Raw genomic sequence first — 13,775 nt, forward strand, 5'->3', positions numbered from 1 at the left:
GGGTGTGGGAGAGAGAGAGTGTGAGGGGTGTGGGGAGAGAGAGAGAGTGTGAGGGGTTGGGAGAGAGAGAGAGTGTGAGGGGTGGGGTGAGAGAGAGAGTGAGGGGTGAGGGGAGAGTGTGAGGGGTGGGGAGAGAGAATGTGAGGGGTGGAGAGAGAGAGAGAGAGTGAGGGGGTGTGGTAAGAGTGTGAGGGGTGGGGAGACAGAGAGTGTGAGGCGTGGGGAGAGAGAGAGTGTGAGGGGTGGGGGAAGAGAGAGTGTGAGGGGTGGGGAGAGAGAGGAGTGTGAGGGGTGGAGAGAGAGAGTGTGAGGGTTAGGAAGAGAGAGAGAGAGTGTGAGGGGTGGGGAGAGAGAGAGAGTGTTGAGGGGTGGGGAGAGAGAGAGTGTGAGGGGTGGAGAGAGAGAGTGTGAGGGTTGGGAAGAGAGAGAGAGTGTGAGGGGTGGGGAGAGAGAGAGAGTGTGAGGGGTGGGGGAGAGAGAGAGTGTGAGGGGTGGGGGAGAGAGAGAGAGTGTGAGGGGTGGGGGAGAGAGAGAGAGTGTGAGGGGTGGGGGAGAGAGAGTGTGAGGGGTGGAGAGAGAGAGTGTGAGGGTTGGGAAGAGAGAGAGAGTGTGAGGGGTGGAGAGAGAGAGTGTGAGGGTTGGGAAGAGAGAGAGAGTGTGAGGGGTGGGGAGAGAGAGAGAGTGTGAGGGGTGGGGGAGAGAGAGAGTTGTGAGGGGTGGGGGAGAGAGAGAGAGTGTGAGGGGTGGGGGAGAGAGAGAGAGTGTGAGGGGTGGGGGAGAGAGAGTGTGAGGGGTGGGGGAGAGTGAGAGAGTGTGAGGGGTGGGGAGGGAGAGTGTGATGGGTGGGGAGAGAGAGAGTGATGGGTGGGGAGAGAGAGAGTGAGGGGTGGGTGAGAGAGAGTGTGAGGGGTGGAGAGAGAGAGATTGTGTGAGGGGTGGAGAGTGAGAGAGTGTGAGGGGGAGAAGAGAGAGAGTGTGAGGGGTGGGGAGAGAGAGAGAGTGTGAGGGTGGGGAGAGAGAGAGAGTGTGAGGGCTGGGAGAGAGAGAGAGTATGAGGGGTGGAGAGTGAGAGAGTATGAGGGGTGGGGAGAGAGAGAGTGTGAGGGGTGGGGGCGAGAGAGTGTGTGAGGGTGGAGAGAGAGAGAGAGTGTGAGGGGTGAGGGGGGAGAGAGAGTGTCTGGGGGGGAGAGAGAGTGTGTGAGGGGTGGAGAGAGAGAGTGTGAGGGGAGAGAGAGAGAGTGTGTGAGGGGTGGGGAGAGAGAGAGTGTGAGGGTGGAGAGAGAGAGAGAGTGTGAGGGGTGAGGGGGAGAGAGAGTGTCTGGGGGGGAGAGAGAGAGGTGTGAGAAGGTGGCGATAGAGAGAGAGTGTGTGAAGGGTGTGGGGAGAGAGAGAGTGAGTGTGAGGAGGTGGCGATAGAGAGAGTGTGTGAAGGGTGTGTGGGGAGAGAGAGTGAGTGTGAGGGATGGAGAGCAGGATGTGAGTGTGTGAGGGGTGGAGGGAGAGATAGTGAGTGTGAGGGATGGAAAGAGGGAGTGAGAGTGTGTGAGGGGTGGAGGGTGAGATAGTGAGTGTGAGGGATGTAGAGATGGAGTGTGTGTGTGTGAGGAGAGGAGGGAGAGAGAGAGTGAGTGTGAGGGATGGAGAGGGGGAGCGAGTGTGTGTGAGGGGGTGGAGGGAGTGTGTGTGAGGGATGGAGAGGGGGAACGAGTGTGTGCTGTATTTGAAAAGCGGACAGATATATATTTCCCAATGCGTGTTCTCCAGGGGCGAGAGAGAGAGAAAGATGGGGTTGTACTCGGAATGGGGGGGGATGGGTGAATCTTCCTCATTAATGACAGTGATGTCGTGGCATTGTTGCTGGAGTAGTAATCCCGAGGCCCAGAATCATGCTGAGGGGTCCCGCGTTTAACTCCCGCACGGCAGGTGGTGTGAAACTTCAATTCAATAAAAACCTGGAATTAAAAGTTTGGTGATGACCCTGAATCGATTGCCGTTAAAAAACCCATCTGGTTCACCAATGCCCTTTTGGGGATGGACATCTGTCGCCCTTACCTGGTTTGGCCTGACGTGAATCCAGGCCGACACGTGAATCCAGGCCTACACGTGAATCCAAGCCTACACGTGAATCCAGGCCTACACGTGAATCCAGTCCTACACGTGAATCCGGGGCTACACGTGAATCCAGGGCTACACGTGAATCCAGGGCTACACGTGAATCCAGGCCTACACGTGAATCCAGGGCTACACGTGAATCCAGGCCTACACGTGAATCCGGTGGCTAACACGTGAATCCAGGGCTACACGTGAATCCAGGCCTACACGTGAATCCAGGGCTACACGTGAATCCAGGCCTACAGGTGAATCCAGGCCGACACGTGAATCGGGGCTACACGTGAATCCAGGGCTACACGTGAATCCAGGCCGGCACGTGAATCCAGGGCTACACGTGAATCCAGGGCTACACGTGAATCCAGTTCGACAACGTGAATCCGGGGCTACACGTGAACCCAGGGCTACACGTGAATCCAGGCCGACACGTGAATCCAGGGCTACACGTGAATCCAGGGCGACACGTGAATCCAGGGGCTACACGTGAATCCAGGGCTACACGTGAATCCAGGCCGACACGTGAATCCAGGGCTACACGTGAAATCCAGGGCTACACGTGAATCCAGGGCTACACGTGAATCCAGGCCGACACGTGAATCCAGGGCTACACGTGAATCCAGGGCGACCCACGTGAATCCAGGGCTACACGTGAATCCAGGGCTACACGTGAATCCAGGCCTACAGGCGAATCCAGGCCGACACGTGGATCCAGGCCTACACGTGAATCCAGGCCCTACACGTGAATACAGTTCGACACGTGAATCCAGGGCGACACGTGAATCCAGGGCTACACGTGAATCCAGGGCTACACGTGAATCCAGGCCGACACGTGAATCCAGGCCTACACGTAGATCCAGGCATACACGTGGATCCAGGCCGACACGTGGATTCGGCCTACACGTGAATCCAGGCCTAAATCCAGGCGTCTGCCGGGAAAATTCTGGACGCTATTTTTCATTCTTGGATGTGGGTGTCTCTGGTTAGACCAACATTTATTGCCCAGCCCTAATTGCCCCTTGAGAAGGTGGGGTGAGTTGCCTTCTTGAACCGCTTGCAGTCCCCCCAGGTGTAGGTACACCCACTGTGCTGTTAGGGAGGGAGTTCCAGGATGTTGCCCCCGGCGACAGTGAAGTGAACGGCCGATATATTTCCAAGTCGGGGTGGTGAGTGACTCGGAGGGGAGCCTCCAGGTGGGGGGGGTTCCCAAGGTTATCTGCTGCTCTTGTCCTTCTAGATGGTGGAGGTCGTGGGTTTGGAAGGTGCTGCCTGAGGAACCTTGGCGAGTTGCTGCAGTGCATCTTGTAGATGGGACACACGGCTGACACTGTGCGTCGGTGGGGGAGGGAGTGAATGTTTGTGGAAGGGGAGCAATCAAGCGGGGCTGCTTTGTCCCTGGATGGTGTCGAGCTTCTCTAAATATCTGGATCCTTCAGTCATTGACACATACTTCCTGTAGAGACTGATGGAACGTTGATTGGGACAACAGTTGACCCGAGAGTAGTGAGAATGGGCGGAAGGCGGATTCAAAATGATGGGATGGTAAACATTTCCTTGGGAAGTGTGAGGGAGGACATGTGTACCCTGGAAATAATGGATGCCAGCTATTGTCACAAACGCTTTAATCACAGAAAGTGATTCCTCTTCAAGGACTACCAACATTCTGGAAGGATTTGTGGGTTTTTTTTTAAAAAAGGAAATGCCTGTCATGTGAGAAATGGATGTTTATTGCTGCAGTGATGTCAGAGAATGGGTGGAGCTGGGCTGTCCGCTTTTTACTTTCGTTTTAGGCTGTTTGCTGCAGGGTGTGTTTCAGTTTTGTTTTCAGAGCTGGATAACTGCAGTCACAGCCAGAAGGGGTATGAATCCCTCTCTGTAATCTAAAGACTGTAAATCGATCCTTTGGTGATTTGAACTAATTGACTGCTCTCAGTAATGACTTTAACCTGATGTGCTTCTGTTTAAAGGTTTTGTTTAAGTTTTATGGATGTTAAAAGGAAAGCTTAAAGGATTACTTAGTGTTGTATTCTTTGAGTGTTGTATTCTTTGAGGGTTGTATTAAACTGATGGTTGCTAAGATGTTCACTGTATGTTTTAAAAAGGTTCACTTAATTCATAGAATAAACATTGTTTTGCTTTAAAAAATACTTTTCCATTTCTGCTGTCCCACACCTGTAGAGTGGGCCGTTGTGCTCCCCCATACCGCAATCTAGTAAAAGTTGTGGGTCAGGTGAACTCCATGATACACTTTGGGTTTCTCTAAATCCTGGCCCATAACATGCCCCCTAAAAAGTGTCAATGCGAGGACTTTGGTTGTTGATGTTCCGGGTTGAAGGACCCGTTCTGCTTCTTCCCTCATTTTCCCACGTTCTTTTATTTTTGCCGTTCTTAGTTTGATCCATGGACGATTAATGGGCGTCTGTCTTTAAATCAAGCAGCAGTATCTTTAATTCGAGCAGAAGAATCTAGATGTAGAGGAGAGATCACTTTGCAAGTCTGTGCTGGTTTATAAACAGGAGACCACAGACTTGTCGGCACCAGTGAGAGAGATGGGGTCGGGACTCAGTTTGACTGAACTGAAACGAAAAGTTTGAAGAGAAGTGCGGTGCCTCTCTCAGAAAAGCTGTGAGTGCCTCATTTCTAAACCGCAGAGAGCCTGAATGAATAAATCTACAGAGAAGACTGGTTAAAGTCTGTGAACAGAGACTTTAACCTGTACTCTCGCTGTGAAGTAAGGTATCATTTGAAACAAAAGACATTTTTTCTCCTTCACTTATGTTTTTTACCCCGTTCCACTCCTCTGTGTTTGTCTGTCTTGTGCGTATAGAGTGTGGAGGAACAAGTTAAAGTGAGGAGTTAGGAATTAATTAATAGCTCACCAGTTATATTTGTTCCTCGTTTCATTACAGTTCTTGTTATAAACAAACAGTTATCGTGCTCAAACTTACAACCCTGGTGAGTGGTCATTATTAGCTCACCCGTTTTATTTGTTCCTCGTTTCATTACACCTCTTGTTATAAATAAAGTTATTGTGTTCAAACTTACAAACCTGGTGAGTGTCATTATTGGTCAGCCAGGCCCAAAGACTTTGGGGGTATTTGGAAATGAAATGAAATGAAAATCGCTTATTGTCACAAGTAGGCTTCAATGAAGTTACTGTGAAAAGCACCCTAGTCGCCACATTCCGGCGCCTGTTCGGGACGAGGGCCGGTACGGGAATTGAACCGTGCTGCTGGCCTGCCTTGGTCTGCTTTTCAAAGCCAAGCGATTTAGCCCAGTGAGCTAAACCAGCCCCTTTTCGAATAATTATTGGTTCGTTCACTTGTGTTGTGGCTCCGGGTCGAGTGGTGGGAACACTGGGAGAGGCAGCGTCTGAGAAGAAAAAGGTAATCGAGCAGTTTTTAATGGGTCTGGAAGCCTCTTCACTCTGGCGGACCTGGTTACAAAAGGGATCACATGGCGGTTTGTGTCTGGGAGAACACACCATGTGCTTCAAAAACCTGATTTGGGCAGAAGGCGGCTCAGTGGTTGGTGCAAAGAAAACCACAGTCCTTTACTGAGCAGTGCCAGTCCAAAGGTCCACGTCATGCAATTAAGTGTCCACATACTGTCCTCGAGTCCAGCTGTAAAGTAATGCAGGATTTGTCGACTGTTGCACAGATCAGCGTATAGAACCCCGACACATTTCAAGGACTCCACCATCTTATCCATAACCTGTTGAACCATTGGCTTTTAACATTTTATTGTGTGTATGTCTGTGTGTGTGTTTGTGTGCCTGTGCGTGTGGGAGGGGTGGGTATGGAGTGTGTATGTCTGTGTGGGGGGGTGGGTATGAGAGTGTGTACGTCTGTGTGTGTGTGGGGGGTGGGGATGAGAAGTGTGTATGTCTGTCAGTGTGGATTGTGCGTATTTCTTTGTGCGTTTGTGTGTGGGTGAGTATGAAATTGTGAGTGTGGGTGTGTTTCGATGCGTTTGTCGGTGTGTGTGTGGCTGTGTACATGCAGGTGTGCGCGAGAGAGAGTGAGCGTGCGTGAGTTTGTGTGTGTGTGTTAGTTTGTGTGTGTGTAAATGAGTGTTTCCGAGTGTGTTTGTTTGCGTGTGGGAGTGTCAGTCTGTGGGTGTGTGAGACTGTGTGTGTGTGTTAGTTTGTGTGTGTGTAAATGAGTGTTTCCGAGTGTGTTTGTTTGCGTGTGGGTGTGTCAGTCTGTGGGTGTGTGTGAGGACTGTGCGTGTGTGTTAGTTTGTGTGTGTGTAAATGTAGTGTTTCCGAGTGTGTTTATTTGCGTGTGGGTGTGTCTGGCTGTGGGTGCGTGTGAGACTGTGCGTATGCGTGTATTTCTGTGTGGGTGAGTATTAAAGTGTGTTTGTGTTTCTATGTATGTGTGCCTGTGTATGAAGGTGTGTGTGTGAGAGGGGTGAGGGTGTGTGTTTGTGTGCGCGTGTGTGTTCGTTTGTGAGTGTCTGAGTGTTTCTGTGTTTCCCAGTTTGTTTGCGTTGTGGGTGTGTCTGTCTGTGGGTGTGTGTGAGACGTGTCCACCTGTGTACATGCACACAAAGCTCCCTCTGATCCTCAGTGCTTCCCCAGGGTCCTGCTGTATTCCCTTTGCCTCAATTTGTCCTGTCCAAGTGCATCACCTCACACTTATCCAGATTTTATTCCACTCGACCATCGCCCTCGGATTCTTGCCACTCAGCCAATTCAGGATCCAATTTGACACATTTCCTTGGATACCTTTGCGACAGTCTCCCATGTGGAACTTTATCAAAAGCCTTGCTGAAGTCCTGCAGACTACGTCAAGTGCATTTCCCTCATGTACACACTTGGTCACCTCTTCGGAAAATTCACCAAGTTGGTCAGATATGACCTCCCCGTAACAAAACCCATGCTGACCGTTCGTGATTAACCCCTGCCTCTCCAAATTCTGTCGCTCAGAAATGCTTCCAATAGTTTCCCCCACCACTGAGGTGAGGCTGACAGGCCTGTAGTTTCCTGGTCCATCCCTTCCTCCCTTCATGAATAATTGACTATCCTCCAGTCCTCCGGCACCTCTCCAATGGCCAGAGGGTAATTGAAAATATTTGCCAGCAGCTCTGCTATTTCCTTCCATATATTGCTTGTTTGTGTGAGTGTGAGTGTGTGAGTGTGAGTGTGAGAGTGTGTGGAAGGGTGTTGTGTAAGTGTCTGGATGTGCTTTGTGCGAATAATGTGTCTGTGAGCGTGTCTGTGTGTTTTAAGGAGGGTTGTAGGGGACTGTGAAAAGTTACAAAGATAGGGAGGGTTGTAAGGGCTGGAGGAGGTTACAGAGATAGGGAGGGTTGTAGGGGCTGGAGGTTACAGAGATAGGGAGGGTTGTAGGGGCTGGAGGAGGTTACAGAGATAGGGAGGGTTGTAGGGGCTGGAGGAGGTTACAGAGAGAGGGAGGGGTGTAGGGGCTGGAGGAGGTTAGAGAGATCGGGAGGGTTGTAAGGGTGGAGGAGGTTACAGAGATCGGGAGGGTTGTAAGGGCTGGGGGAGGTTACAGAGATAGGGAGGGGTGTAGGGACTGGATGAGGTTACAGAGATAGGGAGGGTTGTAAGGGTGGAAGAGGTTACAGAGATCGGGAGGGTTGTAAGGGCTGGGGGAGGTTACAGAGATAGGGAGGGTTTGTAGGGGCTGGAGGAGGTTACAGAGATAGGGAGGGCTGTAGGGGCTGGAGGAGGTTACAGAGATTGGGAGGGTTGTAGGGGCTGGAGGAGGTTACAGAGATAGGGAGGGTTGTAGGGGCAGGAGGAGGATACAGAGATAGGGAGGGTTGTAGGGGCTGGAGGAGGTTACAGAGATAGGGAGGGTTGTAGGTGCTGGAGGAGGTTACAGAGATAGGGAGGGTTGTAGGGACTGGAGGAGGTTACAGAGATAGGGAGGATTGGAGGGGCTGGAGAGGAGGTTACATGAGAGATAGGGAGGGTTGTAGGGGCTGGAGGAGGTTACAGAGATAGGGAGTGTTGTCGAGGCTGGAGGAGGTTACAGAGATAGGGAGGGTTGTAGGGGCTGGAGGAGGTTACAGAGATAGGGAGGGTTCTAGGAGCTGGAGGAGGTTTTATTTACAGAGAGAACTGCAGTGTCTAGTGAGGTTACAGTGACAGGAAACTGCAGAGTTTTTGAGTCAATGAACGGATGAGAAAGGTGGAGATTGATATAAGCTGTAGCAGGCCAATGAGAGCATCTGTGGTTTCAAAATCAAAGTTTTCACACAGGAAGTGATTTCAAACGGATTGAAATACATGCAGGTTCCGTATTGATACATTCCCACAGTATATAACTGTCTGTCTAACCTCCCCTGGGAGAGTTCGATAGCAACAGTGATAAAGGAACTTTACTCTGTATCTAACCCCGTGCTGTACCTGTCCTGGGAGTGTTTGATGGGGACTGTGCTAGAGGGAGCTTTACTCTGTATCTAACCCCGTGCTGTACCTGTCCTGGGGAGTGTTTGATGGGGACTGTGTAGAGGGAGCTTTACTCTGTATCTAACCCCGTGCTGTTCCTGTCCTGGGAGTGTTTGATTGGGGACAGTGTAGAGGGAGCTTTACTCTGTATCTAATCCCGTGCTGTACCTGTCCTGGGAGTGTTTGATGGGGACAGTGTAGAGGGGGATTTACTCTGTATCTAACCCCGTGCTGTTCCTGTCCTGGGAGTGTTTGATGGGGACAGTGTAGAGGGAGCTTTACTCTGTATCTAACCCCGTGCTGTTCCTGTCCTGGGAGTGTTTGATGGGGACAGTGTAGAGGGAGCTTTACTCTGTATCTAACCCCGTGCTGTTCCTGTCCTGGGAGTGTTTGATGGGGACAGTGTAGAGGGAGCTTTACTCTGTATCTAACCCTGTGCTGTATCTGTCCTGGGAATGTTTGGTGGGGACAGTGTAGAGGGGGATTTACTCTGTATCTAACCCCGTGCCTGTTCCTGTCCTGGGAGTGTTTGATGGGGAGAGTGTAGAGGGAGCTTTACTCTGTATCTAACCCCGTGCAATACCTGTCCTGGGAGTGTTTGATGGGGACAGTGTAGAGGGAGCTTTACTCTGTATCTAACCCCGTGCTGTACCTGTCCTGGGAGTGTTTGATGGGGACAGTGCAGAGCGAGCTTTACTCTGATCTAACTCTGTGCATCCTCTCAGTGCTGACCCTCTGACAGTGCAGCCCTCCCTCAGTACTGACCCTCTGACAGTGCGGCACTCCCTCAGTACTGACCCTCTGACAGTGCAAGCGCTCCCTCAGTAACTGACCCTCTGACAGTGCAGCACTCCCTCAGTACTGACCCTCTGACAGTGCAGACACTCCCTCAGTACTGACCCTCTGACAGTGCAGCACTCCCTCAGTACTGACCCTCTGACAGTGCAGCTCTCCCTCAGTACTGGACCCTCTGACAGTGCAGCCCTCCCTCAGTACTGGCCCTCTGACAGTGCGGCTCTCCCTCAGTACTGACCCTCTGACAGTGCGGCACTCCCTCAGTACTGACCCTCTGACAGTGCGGCACTCCCTCAGTACTGACCCTGCTGACAGTGCGGCACTCCCTCAGTACTGACCCTCTGACAGTGCGGCACTCCCTCAGTACTGACCCTCACTTCCGCCAGCATGGTGCTCCCCGAGAAACTGCCTGTCCGTGCATTCGGCCGATTGAATCCCAAGCTCATTCTCCTCACTCTCCTCGTTTCCTTAAATCCTCCATGTCTGAACCGTGATTTTTGGTGAGATAATTGACCATCACCTTTTGAAGCTGGGGCTGAATTTGTATCTGGATTATTTTCCTCCTCGTACCAAAGCATACTCGCTAAATGCAAATGGTTGCGAATCGCAAGTGATTGTGGCCCTATGCGGCCTAGCGAAGCCTGTTGTCGCGATATCCTGGTGTAACTGAAGCCACAACGCGACCGACGAGTGGGGAATTATCGTGAACACACACGTGGATTAACCAGGAATCTATAATTTTGAGAGACACAGCCAGAAGAGAGAGGAATACAGACATAGAATTCTTTGAATATTAAATTGAAGGTCCAATTTTTCACCCCTGACCGAGACCCATTTTCCTCGGCTACTTTTTGAAGGATGGTCCCCGGGCCTGGTTCGGGACGAAAACTCCAGCGATGGGGTTGCCGGCGGTCCCTGGGCAGCGGACACACGGCCAGTCGTGGACCACTTCCAATCTTGCCCGTCTTGAAGTGGGCCCTCTGGTCCCACAGCAGGTCCTGCCCTGCACGGTCAGTGTGGAGGGTGAGGTTGGTGGGGTGTGGGGGTGGGGGGGTGGGGGGGTGGTGCGAGGGTTAGAAAAGCAGATCATGGTGGTGTGGTGCAGGCGGGGTGAGGGGAAACGGTGTTTTGAGGGACGTGGAGGGGCTGGTGCTGAACCTCGATCGTGGCGGGGAGAGAAAATGCCAGCCGTCCGCCATTTTGGAGTCCTGGTGGCCATTTTTGTTCAGCCACCTCAACAATGATGAATGGCGGGGTGGGGGGGAGAAAGTTGGTGGGAGGGCAATTTTTCTTTCTGTTTGACGAGGCGAGGATGCTGGGAGGCTTGGCAAATCCAGACCATTTTTTTTATCGGGACATAATGGAGCAGGGAGCAGGGGTTGCCTGGTGATGGAGGTGAGCGTGTCTGAACCCATCGCTGGGTGGGAGGTGAACGCACTCCCAGGCCCAATATCCCACTTACCCCTACCTCAAACCCTTGTCCCCTCCCGCCCCCCTCCCCACTTAGCCTCCTTTCTCCCTTTGCTCACTCCTTTACCCTCCCCTCCCCCTCGTAACTATCCTACTCCGTTCCTCACTCTCCCTATCCCCCTCCTCACCCCTCACTGCACACTCCTCTCCCCCCCTCGCCTCTCCCTACCCTGCCTTCTCCTCCTCCATGTTCCGCCCCCCCCATTCCTCTCTCCCCACTCGTTACACCCCCGCCTCTTCCTCCACCCTCTTCCCCCCCCCCTCGCTCTTCCCCTCACCCCTCTCCCCCCACTCGCTTGCTCCCCTTACCTTCCTCCTTTTTCCCCTCACCCTCTCCTCCCCGCCCACGCTTCCCCTCACCTCGGCCCTCACCTCCCCCATTCGCTGTCCACTCCCCTGCCACCCACCCCACCAACACCTCTTCCTCTCTCCGCACTCCCACCCACCCCTCCTCATTTGCCCTGAATGGAGGTCAAAGGTCAACATGTGGAAACCATTGGGGGGGGTGGGGGAAAGAGAGGGGGATAAGAGACGGCCAAGTGGCTATTTCCTTTTCTTCCACCTCTCCCCCACCTCCATGCCCAGCACCGCTTCCCCCCGCAACCACACCGCCAGCCGCCCCCCCCCCCCCCCCCCCACTCGTCCCTCGCCGTTCCTTCCCCTCCCGTCCCGGAAGCACCGACGAGCAGGGACGGGCCCTATCGATACCGCCACGCCCCCGGAATCCGCCATCTTTCCCCCCAACTGGAGGTGGGTCTCCTTCTGGCGGTGATGTGGGCTCAGGGGGGGGTGGGGAGCTGGAGGAGGAGGGGGGTGGGGGGTACTATCGGTGGGGGAGGGACCCTCTCACAATTTGGAACCCCCACGCTCACTCCTGTGGGCTTCGGTGAAAACCGGCAGAAAAGCTGCGGGGGGGGGGGGTGGGCGGAGTGGAAGGCGTTGGGGGGGGGAGGGGATTTAATAATTCCAGCCAGGGGCCCTCATCACCTGCTGACTGAAACCCGGGAGGATGTGCGGATCGGCGGGACTTCGGGGGGGGGGGGGCCAACATCCGAAAATCGGCAGCTGATTTCCACCTGTGGAAGAGCCAAATTGCAAAGCGTCAGGCCAGCGAGCCGATACGACCCACTCGATGGAAAACCCTTCCTGATTTCCAACGCCAGCGATTCAATCGCACAATATCCCGGCAGTAGTACTGAAGACTTGTGCTCCAGAACTTGCTGCGCCCCCTATCAAGCTGTTCCAGTACAGCTACAAACACTGGCATCTACCCGGGCAATGTGGGAAAATTGCCCAGGTGTTGTCCTGTACACGGGAAACAGGACCAAATCCAACCCAGCCAATTGCCCCCCCGATCAGGTCTCCTCCTCTCCATCATCAGTAAAGTGATGGAAGGAGTCATCAACAGTGCGGCACTTACTCAGCAATAACCTGCTCCTGGACGCTCAGTTTTGGGTTACGCCCAGGGTCACTCAGCTCCTGACCTCATTACCGCCTTGGTTCAAAACATGGAACACAAGAGCTGAATGCCAGAGGTGAGGTGGGAGTGACTGCCCTGGACATCAAGGCAGCGTTTGACCGAGTGTGACATCAAGGGGCCCGAGCTAAACTGGAGCCAGTGGGAATCGGGGGGAAAAACTCTCCGCTGGTTGGAGTCATTCCCAGGCACAAAGAAGGTGGTTGTGGTGGTCGGAGGTCGATCATCTCAGCTCCAGGACGTCACTGCGGGAGTTCCTCAGGGTCGTGACCCTCGGCCCCCCGACCATCTTCAGCTGCTTCAATCAGCGACCTACCCTTCCATCAGAAGGTCAGAGGTGGGGGTGTTTGCGGACGACCGCACGATGCATCAGCACCATTCGCGACTCCTCAGATAGCGAAGCATGTCCCTGTCCAAATGCAGCGAGACCCGGACAATATCCAGGCTCGGGGGCTGACAAGGGGCAAGTTCCATTCGCCGCCGCACAACGTGCCCGGCAACGACCGTCTCCGACAAGAGAGGGTCTAACCCCCCGGCCCTTGACGTTCGACGGCATTACCATCGCTGAATCCCCCACAATCCACATCCTGGGGGTTACCATTGATCAGAAACTGAACTGGGCCCCCAGCCACATTAATACTGTGGCTACCAGGGCAGGTCAGAGGCTGGGAATCCTGCGGAGAGTAACTCACCTCCTGACCCCCCCCACAAAGCCTGTCCCCCATCGACAAGGCACAAGTCAGGAGTGTGAGGGAAACTCTCCACTTGCCTGGATGAGCGCAGCTCCGACAACACTCGAGAAGCTCGACACCATCCAGGACAAAGCAGCCCCGCTTGATTGCTCCCCTTCCACAAACATTCACTCCCCCCCCCCCCCCCCCCCCCCCCCCCCCCCCCCCCCCACGACGCACAGTGTCAGCCGTGTGTCCCATCTACAAGATGCACTGCAGCAACTCACCGAGGTTCCTCAGGCAGCACCTTCCAAACCCACGCCCACCTCCATCTAGAAGGACAAGCGCAGCAGATACCCGGGAACCCCACCACCTGGAGGCTCCCCTCCGAGTCACTCCCCACCCCGACTGGGAAATATATCGGCCGTTCCGTCACTGTCGCCGGGGCGACATCCTGGAACTCCCTCCCTAACAGCACAGTGGGTGTACCGATGGGACTGTCACTTTAAGGTGGATTGACGATCTGTCACTTTAACGTTGGTGAAAGGACGGTGACTAATGTCAGTTTAAGGGTAGCACACTGGGTTAGCACTGCTGCCTCACAGCGCCAGGGATCCGGCTCCAATTCCGCCGTTGAGTGACTGAGCGGAGTCTGCACATCCTCCCCGTGTCTGCGCGGGTTTCCTCCGGGTGCTCCGGTTTCCTCCCACAGTCCAAAGACGCGCCGGTTGGGTGGATTGGCCGCGATCAATTGTCCCTTAGTGCCCAAAGGTTTGGTGCGGTTATGGAGACAGGGCGGGAGATTGGGCCGAGGTAAGGGTTGCTCTTTCAG

General features: G+C 53.7%; 1 long non-coding RNA gene across 1 annotated transcript in view; it reads right to left on the reverse strand.

The window, feature by feature from the left end:
- Positions 1–11,753: 11,753 nt before the first annotated feature.
- LOC140410128 (uncharacterized) overlaps positions 11,754–13,775 on the reverse strand; it is a 40,696-nt gene continuing 38,674 nt past the window's right edge. Inside the window, exon 3 of the long non-coding RNA XR_011940506.1 lies at positions 11,754–11,871. This is a non-coding gene — a long non-coding RNA (uncharacterized lncRNA). The remainder of the gene's footprint in view (positions 11,872–13,775) is intronic.

This window comes from Scyliorhinus torazame, chromosome 4 (genome assembly GCF_047496885.1).
Source record: "Scyliorhinus torazame isolate Kashiwa2021f chromosome 4, sScyTor2.1, whole genome shotgun sequence".
NCBI classification, from domain to species: domain Eukaryota; kingdom Metazoa; phylum Chordata; class Chondrichthyes; order Carcharhiniformes; family Scyliorhinidae; genus Scyliorhinus; species Scyliorhinus torazame.